Genomic DNA, 16,109 nt, shown 5'->3' on the forward strand with positions numbered 1-16,109 from the left:
TCTCTTCCACCCAGACCTGGAGACTCATTTTACATTGTTGTTTATGAAGTAAAAGCTTAATGCTTTGGCAAGTCCTTAATGATCTCCAGAGCCCAAGTGAAAAAATAGAGCATATGGTCCTTCTAAACGAGCTTTTGCTTTTTGTGGCTCTCTCAGCATCATTTCAGTTATTATCCCACTTGAATAATATTGTTTACATGCTATAGTAAGACTATCTGATGCATGAGTTTGTATTTTGCTGAAACAATTATGTGGCATATTTTAGCATAACTGGTTAATGTTCCCTAAATTTCCTGGCTGTGAAGGAAGACTAGAGGTCTGCCACTTTCAACACTAGCATCATATGTCAGAGTACTGATATGAGTCCTAGCTGCTCTACTTCCAATCTGGCTTGCTCCTAATACACTTGGGAAGGCAGCAGAAGATCCAAGTACCTGGCATGTGGGAGACCTGGACATCCGTGTGGGATACCTAGTCAGGGTTTCTGGCTCATGGTTTGATCTAGCCCAGCCCTGGCTTTTGGAGCCATTTGAGGAGCAAACCAACAGATAAAAAATATTTTATTCATTCATGTTCATTCACTTTCTCTCTTATTTTTTTTTAAAGATTTATTTTATTTTTATTGGAAAATCATACACAGAGAGGAGGAGAGACAGAGAGAAAGATCCTCCATCCAATGATTCATTTTCCAAGTGGCTGCAACAACTGGGGCTGAGCTGATCCAAAGCCAGAAACCCAGAGCCTCTTCCAGGTCTCCCATATGGGTGCAGTGTCCCAAGGTTTTGGGCCATCCTTGCCTGCCTTCCCAGGCCACAAGCAGGGAGCTGGAAGAGAAGTGGGGCTGCCAGGACATGAACTGTCACCCATATGGGATCCTGGCGCTTGCTAGGCAAGGACTTTAGCCACTAGGCTACCGCTCTGGGCCCTCTCTCTTTCTTTCTTTCAAGTAAATAAATTATTTTCTTTAAAAAAGGAAGACTAGGTCAGTATTTTGTATTTGGACTTCTGTCCAGTTGGAAATCAACATGGATATGTGTCCACAGTTTGGCTGTTATTTTAGAACACCAGCGGTTGTATCCTCTGACCTTTCAGCTTTATAGAAGTCAGAAAGCTTGTGGTGCTTTTATTTTTATGAGCCTGAATTGTCTTTCATCCTTAGGAATATAAACTCTTTCTGAACAACCCCCTTGTCCCTGTGTGTCTGATCTAGAGTTATTCCTGCATGCACTGTCAACTCTGCCTTTCTTCTCCTCAACCAAACTCAGCTGAATGTTGGAGCTTCCATAATTTTGTTTTTAATTAAGATTGTCATACTTTTCTAAACTTGGATCAGATTTCTAATTTGCAGCCCTCACTTAAATCATTTGACTCAGAGCCTCAAGCTGATGCCCTCTCAGTCGTATGGCTTTGCTGTTAATTCCCCTCTAACTCATGTTCCTCATCCCAGCCTTGCTCACTGCCTCTGGCCATGACTCACCTTTCCATGTACCATTCCTCCCACCATGATGCTTTCCCTCCCTCGGTTTTTGGCAGATAGATATTCCAGCCGAAGAAGCAGACCTTTAATTTGAAGGCTGCTTAGCTCATATTCTGCTGATCATACCATGAGAGAGGTGGTGCTTTGACAAAACTGGTCAACAAGTGCCCAGACTAAGATGGTGTTAAGGAAGAAGTGAAGTAGGGAGCACCTGCTGTGAAGTCAGCCATGTTGGAGAGAGAACAGGAATTCCACAGGGACCAGAATCTTGAGTAGAGTTGGCATCATTTAGTTGCACTAAGTTCTGATCTGAGTTCAGAGGTTCATCTCTCCTTGTCATACTGTTTTTTCCTGCAAGCACATGAGTATTAATATTGAGAGGCTGTTGTTAGCTTTCACATGGAACCTGCTCCTGCCTAAATGCTAAGATTTCCTCATAAATCTCAGCTTCAGACCCACAGATATATGTGTGTGCTGGCTAATACAAATGCATGTGTGTGCGCGCACACACACACACACACACACACACACACACACACACTTTCTTTCTAAGGCCCAATGGGAATACTGAAGGATGTGGCAGAGAGCTACTGAGAATGACCTAGCTAGCTTTGAAAGCAGGATCAAGGTGGGAGTTGACCATGTGCAGTGGAAGACCTAGGAAAGTCAGTTCTCTTGGCTGCAATCCCTGTTCGGTCCCCATGTGAGGGCACTTTCCAAGTGGCCCCCAGTTTTATTCTTAACTGAACCATGGCAACAGACATGTTGAACTATCTTTAGTCATCTGTTTGAGAATGGATTACTTCTGGTAACTATGTATCCATTCCAACTTTATACTTTTTTTTAGGGAATGTGTGTATGTGTGTGTGTGTGTGTGTGTCTAAAATCAGCAGATTAACCACTCCAAATCCGTACGGAGCAAGCATTTTGTTTTGAAGTTTTTTATTTTGAAGTTTTTTGTTTTTGTTTCATCACTGTAGTTGCAGTTTTAAAAGGAGGAGCCAAATAAACTTCTTTAAGCAGGCCTTCTTGGGGCCAGTGTTGTAGCATAGCAAAGTAAGCCACCATCTGTGAGACTAGCATCCATATGGGCACCAGTTCAAGTGCCAGCTGTTCTGCTTCCCACGCAGCTCCCTGCTAATGTACCTGGGAAAACAGCAAAATATTAGCGCAAGTGCTTAGGCTCCTACATTTGGGAGAGAGAACTGTCTGAAGCTGTTGGCTTCCAGCTTCAGACTGGCCCAGACCCGGCCATTTCAGCCTTCTGGGGAGTGAACCAGCAGGTGGGAGATCTTTGTGTCTCTTTCTCTCCTTCTCCCTGTTGCTTTGCCTTGGTAATAAATAAATCTTGAAAGAAAACAGACTTTCTTAAATTTTAAAGTATACTCAAAGGATTTGCCTTTTGAATACTTTAGAAAATACTTTTAGCAAATTTATGGCTTCTAGCTATTTTTTTTTCCTCCCACTTCAGCACTACTGATTTTATCTCTCGGTGTTTCTCAGGGATGGTTTCATTTTGTCTTTAGCCATACTACATCACTTTTCCATGTTTTAATTTGTAACCAATCAAACAACATTGGTTGTTACGGCTCCTAAACAAGTATAAGATACTTCCACATTTTGAAGATTTATGTTCATGCACATGTATAGGAACACATATTTTCAAGGAGGAGTTTGTCTTCTCTGCCAGGCTTGTTTGCACCCCATCTCTAGAGATGTGAACAAATCAGACTATTAAAAGGATCCCTCCTCAGTAATTTATAAGCCATGCTAGTGGAGGTGGATGAAAGCATTGGCATGTGTTAAAGTGCTGGGGCAAAAGGAGTGAAGTGATCTAATACTGCGTCCATAATTTGGTTGCGGGTTTGAATAGTCAAAAGGACCTTTCATCACAACCACAAGTAGTAGTAAAATCACTTTTTTTGGTAGAGGAAATGACAGAATCTAGTAATATTTGTTACTTCAGTATTTGGGCTCTATCCAGCCCAACGTTTGAAAACATAGGCTTAGAAAGACAGGCCTTCCAGTAGGACTCCCCAGGTGTTGGTGAAGAACTGGGAGCATTTGCAAGGCCTGCCTGCCTCCACTTGTCACTGCTGTCTGAAGGCGTGTGTGAACTGCTGTAGGGACCACAAGTCAGTCAGCACAGTACCTGTGTTCAGGGCATTTGCTAAGAAAAACTTTCAGGTTTCTGCCTTAATTGTCATTAAGTTCAAAAGTACACTTGTAAAGCATAGTGTTTTTGCTTTAAATTCAAAAAAATTAAAAGTATTTTGAAAAAATAAGTTATAATACTCTGATCTTCCATCTCTAAAGAATTTTGTTTGTTTAAAAGGCAGAGTTACCAGAGAGAAGGGGAGAGACACAGAGAGAAAGATATCTTCCACCCATTGGTTCAGTCCCCAAATTGTTAAAATGGCCAGGGCTAGAACAGGCCAAAGCCAGGAGCCTGGAATTCCAGCCAGGTCTCCCACGTGGATGCAGGACCCAAATGCATGGGCCATCCTCCACTGGTTTCCCAGAAGACTTAGCAGAGAGCTGAATCAGAAGTGGAGCAATTGAAACTCAAATTTGGCCGATTTGGGATGACAGTTGACGACATTGCCAGCCACTGGAGAGTGACATATTTTGTAAACTACGTGCATATGGGTCTGTGTGGTCACCATCATCACTCTGCAAAGTAAAAAGGACTCATAATCGTGAAATGGAATTGAGGACAGTGTAGCTTGTCATCTTTCACTTCAGTGTGGGATCGTGTTTTCTAACAGCAGGAAAATTTATATTTGTATGTTCTTTGGTCATACACTCAAATGGTAACTGTGTAAGGTGAAAAGTATGTGGAAGTTTACAAAAAGCTCATGGAAATGCATATTATGAAAACTAAACTTGGATTTCAAAAAATTATTTACACCCTTAAATTTACTTTCTAATTCCATTTTTCACATTTTGAAGTCTCCTCATGTTAGCTTGACCGTTGTACCCATTTCACTGAGTATATGTGTCAAAACATCGTGTTGTATGCCTTATTGTAAATATACAACAAACCTTCAAAAAATAATGATTTGCTTAAAACTGATTAATATGTTGTTGAACACCTGTAATATCTATGAAACTTTTGCTATGAAAGTTTTGGAAATACAGTGGTGATAGCTGCATAATACTGTGATGGCAATAAACACCACTGAATTATATACCTAAAATGGTTTAGGCGGCACATTTTAATATACATATTCTGCCATTTAAAAAAAATACTGTATTATACCAAGAACCATAAATTATACACTTTAAGTGGGTGCATTGAAAGCTATGTCAACTATATCTCAATAAAACTTTTTTTAAAAAAGACAAGTTTTTGCCTTATAGTCTGATGGCAAGAAGACATACAGTAAACAAAGAAAATAGTTTTAGATTGTGATAAGTGCTATGAAAGTAATTAGGTGATATAATAAAAAAAAAAGCTGGAGAGGGACCTAGTTTAGACAGAGTTTTCAAATAAACCTTAAATACTGAGGAAGTGATTGTTGTGCTAAGACAGGAGTGATTACAAGGATGCACTGACGCGAAGAGCTGTTATTACAGAGTTCCCAAGGCCGTGGGAACAGCCATGGAAAAGGCCATAAGGTGAAGAAGTAGTTGGTGTGTTCAGTTAACAGTTAACAGGTAGAAGGCTGATGTGCCAGGAACATCGCTACTGAGGGGTAGTTATCCAGGGAACACATAGTATAAACCCTTGAGTGTATTTACACATTTTAATCTTGGTCTATATGCAAATAGAAACCATTAAATGAATTGTTCAAGCAAGAAGTGGCATGATGATTGGTTTGTTTCAAAGAACGCTCTAGCTGCTCTGATGGGTTACAGGGAACTAGAATTTAAGCAGAGTTGCCAGTTAGAAACTATGTCAGAAAATCAGTTGGAGATTGATGATGGCTTAGACCAAGAAAGCTCGGGTAGTCGTGGAGACAGAAGTGAACAGATGTTAAAATGTTATAGGGGATGAACTAATGATGTGAATGTGGGAGACGAGGGAAGAAAGACCCTGGATTTTGAATATGAGCAACTGGCTAAAACCAATTACTGAAACAAAGAAAAATCCAGGAGCTGGGGGTCACAGAATCAAAAGGTCAGCTGTGAACATACTAAGTTTGAGTTGGTTTTCAGAAATCCAGAGTCATTAAGTAGACAAAAGGATATATGGGTCTGGAGTTCAGGGTTGGAGGTCAGTACTGGAAAAATTTGAGCATAATCAACATAAAGATGGTAGTTAAATCCAAAGAGTCAGATAGAGTCAGATGAGATTAACCAGAGAGAGTAGGCAGTGGGCAGAGCTGAAAAGCAAGAAAGACTCAGACACACAACGCTGAAGTTAAGTAGAGGACAAGATACTGGCAAAGGCTGAAGGAAGCAGGAAAATGAGGCAAGAGTAGTAGTTTGGAAACTGAGGAAAGGAAACTACTGGAAGCAAGGAATAGTTAGACTTGACCAGTCTTGCTTCATCTCCAACTGTGAGATTAAGGGAAGAAATTTTTTTGTTTTTGTTTACTGTTGCTGTGATGTGAGATTGCATGTTGATTATGTTTTGGAAAACAGAAAAGATCAGGGCATGAGCTTTTGTTCTTGGTTTGAATGCCATTTCAGATGCACTAAAAATGATAAATCCTTGATAAGGGTGAGATCAGTAAGAAGGTCCAGCTCATTCATTATCTTTTTAAAATTTTTTATTTATTAAAAGTTATTTATTTTTACTGGAAAGAAAGATGAGATTTGTAGAGAGGAGGGATAGAGAGAAAGATCCTCTGTCCACTGCAACGGCCAAAGCTGAGCTGATTCAGAGTCAGGAGCCAGAGGTTTTCTCTGGGTCTCCCACACAGGTGCAGGGTCCCAAAGCTTTGGGCCATCTTTGATTGCTTTCCCAGGCCACAACCAGGGAGTAAAATTACACACAGTCTGGGTGACAGAGGTGCTTTCTCTCAGAGCAGCCATGTGCTTATTCTTGGGATCCCCAAGATCCTCTTTGAATCTGAGAGGGCAGAAGTATGTTCACAGTGCTATTAAGACTTTTTTTTTTTTAACCTATTTCACTATGTTGACATTTGCATGATGTTGCAAAAACAGTGATGAGGGGAGGCATTTGGCATAGGGGTTAAATCCCTGCTCGGGATACCACATCCAATATCAGAGTGCCAGGATTTGAGTCCCAGCCCCAACTTAATTCCAGCTTCCCCTGCATTCCTAGGAGCAGGCAGTAATGAATGACTCAGGTAGTTGATGCCTTACCATCTGCCATCCACAGGGAAGACCTAGATTGAGTTCTCACCCTCTATTTGTGCCTTGTACAGTCTTGGCTGATGTGGACTTTGGGAAGTGAACCACAGGTCAAAGATCTCTCTCTCTCTCTGTCTCTCTCCCTCTCTGTACCTTTCATATTTTTGAAATTTAAGATTTATTCATTTATGTATTTGAAAACAGAATTACAGAAGGGAAGAGACAAAGAAGAGAGAGGAAGAGAGAGATATCTTTCTCCACTGGTTCACTCCCCAAATGACCATAATGACCAGGGCTGGGCCAGGCCAAAGCCAGCAGCCAGGAGATTAATCAGTGTCTCTCATGTGGGTGCAGGGGGCCCAAGCTTATGGACCATCTTTTGCTGTTTTCCGAGGCATATTATCAGGAAGCTGGGTTGGAAGTGGAGCACTCAGAAGTCTAACCAGTACTCATATGGGATGCTAGCACTGCATGTAGTGGCTTTACATGCTGCACCACAGCCCCATTATACAAATGCATTTTTTAAATGATAGATGAAACTATTGGCCATTGGCCAACTAGAACATATCAAGCAACACTACACCAAATGCCTGCCCCTAAGATAGGGAGTTTTGTTTGACAGGCAGAGAAAGAGCAAGAGTGTTTCTATCCACTGATTCACTCCCCAAATATCTACAGTGTGAGTCAGTTCTCTGGGGCTGAACCCTGTAGCTGGGAACTCAGTCCTGGTGTGCCACAGGGGTGTCAGGAATCCAATGACTCAAGCTGCCACCACTGGCTCTCAGGATCTGTAATTAGCAGGACACTGGAGTCACAAGCACAAACCCTGAATGTGCACTCACGTATTCTGATGTTTTAACTACTAGGCATAAATGTTCACTTCCAGTCCTGTGGATTTCTTTTTCAAAGGTTGATTTATTTTTATTGGAAAGTCAGACTTACAGAGAGAAGAAGAGAGAGAAAGATTCTCCATTCTCTGATTCACTCCCCAAGTGATTGCAGTGCTGGGAGCTGAGCCGATCTGAAGCCAGGAGCTTCTTCCAGGTCTTCCATATGGGCACAGGGTCCCAAGACTGGGCCGTCTCTACTACTTTGCCAGGCCAGAAGCAGGGAGCTGGAAAGGAAGTGGAACAGCTGAAATACAAACCAGTGCTCATATGGGATCCTGGCACATGCAAGGCAAGGATATTAGCCACCAGGCTATCACGCTGGGCCCAGTACTGTGGATTTTAAGGGTAAAACGTTCATTGGAAGAGTCTGAGATTCTACATAGTTAGATTCTAACAGTAGTTAGCCTTCAAAGATATTACTTGGTGAGTTTGGGTGTAGCATCAAAGAACAGTATCCAAAAGTTTCCGAAAAGGCTACCAAATTTTTTTTTCCAAGTGTGTGTCTGTACGAAGCTAGATTTTTCTCGCCGAACAGCATCTGGTAAAAAAAAAAAAAAGAATGCCAGGGTCCGGCACTGTGGGATGGGTGCCTCAAGTCCTGGCTGCTCCACTTCCAATCCAGCTCCCTGCTAATTTACCTTGGAAAACAGCAACAGCATTTGGTCTAATTCCTCAGGCCCCTGCACCCACATGGGAGACCCCAGGAAGAAATTCTGGCTGTTGGCTTCAGTCTGGCCCAGCCCCGGTTGTTGCAGCAGTTTGGGGCGTGAACCCCTGAGTGGAAGATCTCACTATCTGTCTCTCCTCTCTCTCTCTGCAACTCTGCCTTTCCAATGAACAAAATAAATCTTTAAAAGTTACAAAATGAATGCAGAATAAAATATGAGATTCCAGCTGTAATCTATTAAGCTAGACATTGCAAGAGACTTGCAAAAATGTACAACAGTGTCACTCATCTTACTAAATTTTTTTTTGAAAATACACTTGTCTTTCATTAAATATATTAGCAAGTAATATAATAATGTTATAAATTTTGTTATATACTCATCTGACCCCATAAATAAAAGAAAGCTTTGGGGGGTTCCCAATCATTTTAAGTGTAAAGGGATATTCAGACTAAAAGTTTGAGAACTACTTTCCTAGAGAATGTGACCATGTGGATTTATATGAAACCTCATCATTGCTCATCATCTGATATGCCAAGACAGCTCATGTCAGTCCCCTAAATGTGACAGTGTTAGATAAGACACCTACCCGTTTGAATTCCTGGGATGCTGTGCAGTGCAGATCAGAAAGTTAGCAGCTCTTGGTGGGTTCTTTTCCTATTGTAGTTAGCCTTTCTTAAACCGGGCCTTTTCTGTTTTCCTGAAAGCTTAGGGAGTAATACCTGGAGAGTATACATTACGGCAAGTCATAATGTTGATGTGCACTGGTAGTAATGTGAGGCTTTGTGATATGCTTTTACTTCTATCTCAATTATGCTCTGAGAAGTCTGTTTACCATGTCTCTCCTTAGTTGGCAAATGGAATTCAAGGCAAAGTCTTTTGAGATCAAGTCCAGCTGTAGCACTAACATGACCTCCTGACCCATCCCCTGCCAACTTGGGCCTCCCTCAAGTCCTGTGAGGTAGATAGGGCAGAGACAATTGTATACATTTACAGCTGAAATTCCTGACCTTGAGTTAGAACAAAGACCTGGGATTGACACGAGGGGACTTTATTACCTCTCTCCCTTTCACTCTGGTGCCTCTCTTTTCCCCTCCAGTAATTTCACAGCTTCACAGAATCTATACGTAGCTTCTCCTTCCAAACAGTTGGGAACCCATGTTCTGCCAAGTACATGGTCATGCTCTAAAATGACTCTAGGGCTCACAGTGCACAGCTATTTAGAGAGGATCCATGCCAGCTTATGCCCAGAATCTTAAATCCAGGGGTATTTCTTCAACATACAGTCCAGTGTGTATGACGCACAGGGAGAGAATGCATTTTTATTTTCATATTTCTTAGAATCAAGAATACAAATTTTGAGGATGTTTTAATAGTCAAGATGCCTCCCCACCCCCTACTGCTGCCTGCAAAGTTTTCCAGTAATGAAAGCTTTTTTTAAAGGCCTATATTACAGAAAGGCAACATTACTGAGGTATAATTCATGTACCACACAGTTTACCCATTTAAAATGTAAAATTAATTCACTTTTAGTATGTTCACCAAATTGTGCAACTATCACCACATTTGATTTTAGAACATTTTCATTATCCCCAGAAGAAACCCTATACCCATTAACAGGCACTCTTCATTCTTTCAGCTGCCCCTGTGTATCCCTAGGCAGCCACCAGACTGGTTTCTGTTTCTATAGATTTGCCTATTTTGGACATTTCATATTAATGCTATCATAAAATATGTGATCCTTAGTGGTTTCTCTTTCTTGCAGAGGTTCAAAGTTCATCCATGTTGTAACAGGTATCAGTCATTCCTTCTTATTGCCAAATCATTTTATCACTTTGAAGTTGTAAATAAATAGACCGCACTTGATTTATCCATTCATGAACTGATAGACATTTGGATTGTTTTCACTTTGGAGCTATTATGAGTGTTGCTGGGAACATTTGCTGAGGTTTGTGGGCCCATGTATTTTCTTTATTCTTGAGTACATACCTCGGGATGGCTTGACAGATCCACATGGTAACTGATATTTTGAGGAACTACCAGGCTGCTCTCTCAAGGTGTTGCATTACTGTATGTTTCCACCAGCAGCAATACACAAGGAAACTTCAAAAAGTTAATGGATTAAGAAATTAAAAAATAAATTCAGGGGGCCATACCTGCTGGTTTCCTTTTATCACACAAAAATGAACATATGGCAAATTTCTCTTTTATATATGACTAGGAGCTATATATAAATTTTGCATCTTTCTTGGTTTAACATCTTTGGAAACATCTGTCTCTTCTTTTATCCTAGTTGCTTTGAAAGATTTGCTTTAGTCTTGATCCTTGCTCAGTGATGAGGTTGGCCTTTCCCAAAGCACTACCATAAGTGCCATCTTTTGTTGGGAGGAAAAATATGTAAAGAATGCACCTCAACAGAAATGAAATATGCAGTGCTTAGTTCAGAGAAAGTGGGGAGATAAATCCATAGCTGTATTTTTTACGATGAAACCTCATGAAATGAATTATAAGTTGTATGAAAAATAAATTTGGTCTGATTTTGGTTGGCATTAAAGTGACCAGCATAGCTTAGATATAAGCTATTTAAAGTAATGAAATTCTACAAAGTTGTTTTATGTAAATTCTGGTACTTAGAGAAAAGTAGTTTATAGACTAAGGTTTCCAGTGAGTGTAAAATTAGCATGCTGATTAAGGTAGGTTTCCAAGAAGGATATCCTAGAATAAAGCAAACTTTAAAAAAATGCGGGATGATTCGGGCTCATTGCAGTAGCCTAGTGGCTAAAGTCCTTGCCCTGTGGGTGCCAACATCCCATATGGGCTGCTGGTTTGTGTCCTGACTGCTCTACTTCCCCTGCAGTTCCCTGTTTATGGCCTGGGAAAGCAGTCGAGGACAATCCAAGGTCTTGGAGCCCTGCACCTGCATGGGAGATCTGGAAGAACTCCTGGCTCCTGGCTTTGGATTGGCTTAGCTCCAGCCTCTGCGGCTACTGCAGCCACTTGAGGAGTGAATAAGCAGATGAAAGATCATCTTCTCTGTCTCTCCTTCTCTCTCTCTGTATATCTGACTTTTCAATAAAAATAAATCTTTAACAACAAAAAAATACAAGATGGCTAAGTAGTTAAGCGTGAAGACGCTAAGTCTCAACTTCGTGGGTTCAAAACTCAGTTCTATCATTTCAGCTGTATGGTTTGGGAAAACTTACTTAACCTTCCTGTAGCCAATGTCCTTAACTGTAAATAGGGACAATACCTAGCTAGCTTTTAGAGTTATTGGAAGGATTCAGCATATGTAAAGCATTTAGTATATACCTGATATAGATTAAGTGCTGAGTAAAGCAAATTAATAAAATGCAAAATACAGTATTTTCTTTGTGATTAAGAAAGCCCATATTCCACAAATACATTTGAGGTGAAAATGTGTGGAAGTAGGCACCTTATTCATTAACAGTAAACCTTTGTTTCCAGTTAATATTGTCTTTCAAGGTAGAAATAATGCTGTTATATCACATAAACAACCCAATCTCAGTATTTTTAAATACAGGAAAACATTTTTAAGAATCCCTTGAGATTTCGCTACTCACAGGTAATTAATCTGATGGCTGTCTTTCCAAACATCTGGATACACCCAAGATTAAGTGGATAAACTTTTACATGAATAGTTTTATGCTGTCCATTCTGTTATGTGTCCTGATTTTCTGCATGTCACTATTTTGTGAGGATAGTTCCCTGTTGCTGTTGATAAAAACAGTTGCATAAAATTTTATTTGCATTTATTCTGTCATACAAATGTTCTATCCTTTCTTTAACAGTGTACTTGCTGACTACTTGCTTTATTTTGCAATGTGAGCAACATTGTAATAAATAAGCATCTTTCTACTCAGATTTTTGCATAAGTATCTGGCAGTTTCCTTAAGATGAATACCTAATTGCTGGGTCCAAAGAAAAATATACATATTAAAAGTTAGCGTATTTATGTCTTTATCTTCTTGTCAACCTTTTAAATATGATAGTGGCCGTGTTTTTATCTTAATAATGAATATTAAGTTGATATATTTCATGAAATTCAAGATTTTAAAAAGACTGCATATGGATTTCAAAATATGTTGTTTCACCAAAATAAATTCGCTCATTCTTCTGCAAGAGTTACAGAGAGAAAAGACAGAGGAAAGGAATTTTCTGTCTGATGGTGTGTGTCCCAAATGTCTGCTACGGCCAAGGCTGGGCCAGGCCAAAGTCAGGAGGCAGGAGCTTCCTATACATGGGTGTCAGGAGCCCTGGTATTCGGATCACCTGCAGCTGCTTTCCCAGGCCATTAGCAGGAAGCTGCATTGGAAGTGAAGCAGCCAGGACTTAAATTGGCACCCATATGAGAGCCTGGCATCACATACAATGGCTTAACTTGCTACACCATAGCACCAGCACCTAAACTTACCGTTTAATTCTGTTTTCCATGAAATCTTTGCAGTATCTCATGCTTGTTTGCTGTTTTAATTTGTTTTGTGCACAGCCCATATACTTTTTTTTTTAAAGATTTATTTTTATTATTTTTTCATTGGAAAGGCAGATATACAGAGAGGAGAGACAGAGAGGAAGATCTTCCGTCCAATGGTTCACTCCCCAAGTGAGCGCAACGGGCCGATACTATGCCGATCCGAAGCCAGGAGCCTCTTCCGGGTCTCCCACGCGGGTGCAGGTTCCCAAAGCTTTGGGCCGTCCTCGACTGCTTTCCCAGGCCACAGGCAGGGAGCTGGAAGGGAAGCGGGGCTACTGGGATTAGAACCGGCGCCCATATGGGATCCCGGGTGTGCAAGGCGAGGACCTCCAACCACTTGCGCCACCGTGCCGGGCCCCAGCCCATATACTTTTTTTATTTTTTTAAAGATTTATTTTTATTATTTTTTCATTGGAAAGGCGGATATACAGAGAGGAGAGACAGAGAGGAAGATCTTCCGTCCGATGATTCACTCCCCAAGTGAGCGCAACGGGCCGATACTATGCCGATCCGAAGCCAGGAGCCTCTTCCGGGTCTCCCACGCGGGTGCAGGTTCCCAAAGCTTTGGGCCGTCCTCGGCTGCTTTCCCAGGCCACAGGCAGGGAGCTGGAAGGGAAGCGGGGCTGCCGGGACTAGAACCGGCGCCCATATGGGATCCCGGGCGTGCTAGGCGAGGACCTTTAACCACTTGCGCCACCGCGCCGGGCCCGCCCATATACTTTTAATAAATATGTCACAGTAATCTGTGGCAGGACCCTAGTCATAGTTCCGTAAATGCATGAAACCAAAAATGTTCCAGATTAAAGATTTGTGCAAATGTGTGTGTGTGGTTCATTTTAGATTTGGGAACATTTGCATAGACCTTGTTGCCTGAGCATCTCTAATTTGAAATGTTTCAAAATCAGAAACTTGGAACACCAATGATGTTTCAAACAATGTTTTTCAGTCAGGAATGCTCAACCTGTATTTAGGGTGATGGCTTTGTAGAGACTTGTAGAAACAGTCCATTTTAAATATCTGTATATTATAAACTCATACTAGCACTTTCAGTTTAAATGCCCTGTACATAAATTTAGTGAAAAGAAAAAGTAGTTGTCATTCATAGACTCCAAAAAAGTGGATGAAATGATTTAATAAACGGAGCATAACAGCAGCAGTTAGAGATTTCAGAATTCTGTTCCATCGCTTAACTTACACATTGACTGACTGTCCCTCCTCCCTGTTCTCCAGTCTTCTTATTTTAAGAGTAAGGAAGCTGAATATTATGTACTCATAGATCCCTACCAGTCTCAGTATTCTGTGACTCTCTGATTCTTTACTATTCTTAATTACATAGTATGTTACTTTTCTCTATCATTGCAAAGTTTTGTTTTGTTTTCAACTTGCCACAACTTGGTCAAAAATACTTTGAGGGGCAGCTATATCATGCTAAGCACAATTTGAAATATCTACATCCCATATTGGAATATCTGGTTCGAGTCCCAGCAACTCTGCACTTCTGACCCAGCCTCCTTCTAATGCACCTGGAAGGCAGCAAATGATCTGGGAATAGTTTTGAACTGAGGCACATCTCCGGGTATGATTAAAATTGTTACAAGGAACAGGTATTTAGCCTAGCAGCTAAGCAGCCTCATCCCACATCACAGTGCCTCCATTCAAGGTCTGGCTCCAGTCTCGGGCATCCTGCTAATGCAGGTGCTGGAAGGCAGTAACGATGGCTCAAGTAATTGAGTTCATGCCACATGTATGGGAGGCTGCGATTGGGTTCTAGCTCCTGGCCTCGTCTGGCCATTGCACGCATTCAGCGCATGAACCAGCGGATAGATAGAAGTGTTCCTCTCCCTCTCTCCTTTTTTTTTCCTTCCCCGCCCCACAAGAAATAAATATAAGTTCACCACAGAGATAAATAGGAAATTGTGGACTAGCACATGTGGCACTATTCATTGAATTTATTCTGTCTCTTGAGATAATTTACATTACAAAGGATTCTAAATTCTGTTTTCATGTACCAGAAGAAAAAGAATTTTGAATTGGAATACTTCATTTCTCTTAACTTCACAAATGTCACCTTTTATTGATTGCCTATATGCAAAATATCCTTTATTCTTTATGTCTAATCTTCCCAATAACCTGGCCCAGTTTTTGTAATTTTCACTTTACAGATAAGTAAACAGCCATAATTTTGATGAAAATAAGAGTTTTGAAAAAATTACTGAAACAAATCTGGATAGAATATTTTGGTATTTTTTTCTTCCTTCATGGTGAATTGTAAACATTTGTAACCATATTTAAGGTTATTGTATGTAAAATTAGGCCCTAAACAAATGAATAGTCAGAATTCTGGGTAGATATCTTTTCTTTCAAATGTGCCTTAAAGTGTGTGAGATTTAGTGCCAAGTAGCAAATGGATTTGTCGTATTTGGGCTTTTACCACTTACAAGTCAAGCTCTTGTACTTATCATTGAAATCAAACCTAATTAGAAGAGAAAGTGAGAGAAACAACATCTGCATTTTTGATACACCAGTTGTGGTGGTCACTCTATCCAAAGCTTGCTGAACTATAGCTGCTAAACTAACCAGGAAGAGGAAATTACTTTGTGTAGTCAAGCCAAGCCAACAAAGTATGTATGTGCTATTGTGTGTGTATAAAACATTTAGTTTGTAATGTCACTTAGGATTCTTCTGAAAGGCGTGTGAACCTTTGCCTTCTTTTAATAAGCTTTCATAATGATAAAGTCCCTAGGGAGTGAAATCATCTGAGTGGAATGTGCCTGTGTCTTAAAATCTGATAAACATCACTACTTGGAATTTAAGAGATTAAAACAGTCTTAAAACATGTAACTGTTACTTTCAGGTTATTACAGCCAAGGAAGCCTGTGGTCCACTATCAAAATAGCTTAGCCTCAGCAAGTTCCAAGCAGTGGATTTAGCCAGGTTGGCTAGTGTTGCTTTCAGCACTGGTGCTTTGAGTTGACCTGTAACTTGTGATGTACTAGAATGTAATTGCTTCGTCTCTGAGGCACATTTATGTGTCCCTTTGCCCCTGATGCTAATTTATCATTTACTTTATGGTAATTCCAGTCAGACATCATCAAGCCCCACTGAGGCTACTAAATGATGTGAGTGGATGTATTTTCTAATCAGTGACATTAGTTTATATCTCCTTATTAAGATACCCATTAAATTCATACCAGGAGAGATAACGTGAGCGCTAATGCACTTTACATCTTCCATCAGGGCTTTTTTATTTATTTCTATAAAGGCAGTATTAATATCTAAATGTAAGAGTCCCAGGGAATACAAAGCTTTTAATAATGGCC

General features: G+C 40.5%; 1 protein-coding gene across 2 annotated transcripts in view; it reads left to right on the plus strand.

Moving 5' to 3' along the window:
- Window positions 1–16,109, plus strand: part of UVRAG (UV radiation resistance associated) — a 292,819-nt gene that overhangs the window by 231,152 nt on the left and 45,558 nt on the right. The window lies entirely within an intron of this gene.

This window comes from Ochotona curzoniae, unplaced genomic scaffold (assembly GCF_017591425.1).
Source record: "Ochotona curzoniae isolate NIBS_2020 unplaced genomic scaffold, NIBS_Ocur_1.0 scaffold_3223, whole genome shotgun sequence".
Lineage (NCBI taxonomy): Eukaryota > Metazoa > Chordata > Mammalia > Lagomorpha > Ochotonidae > Ochotona > Ochotona curzoniae.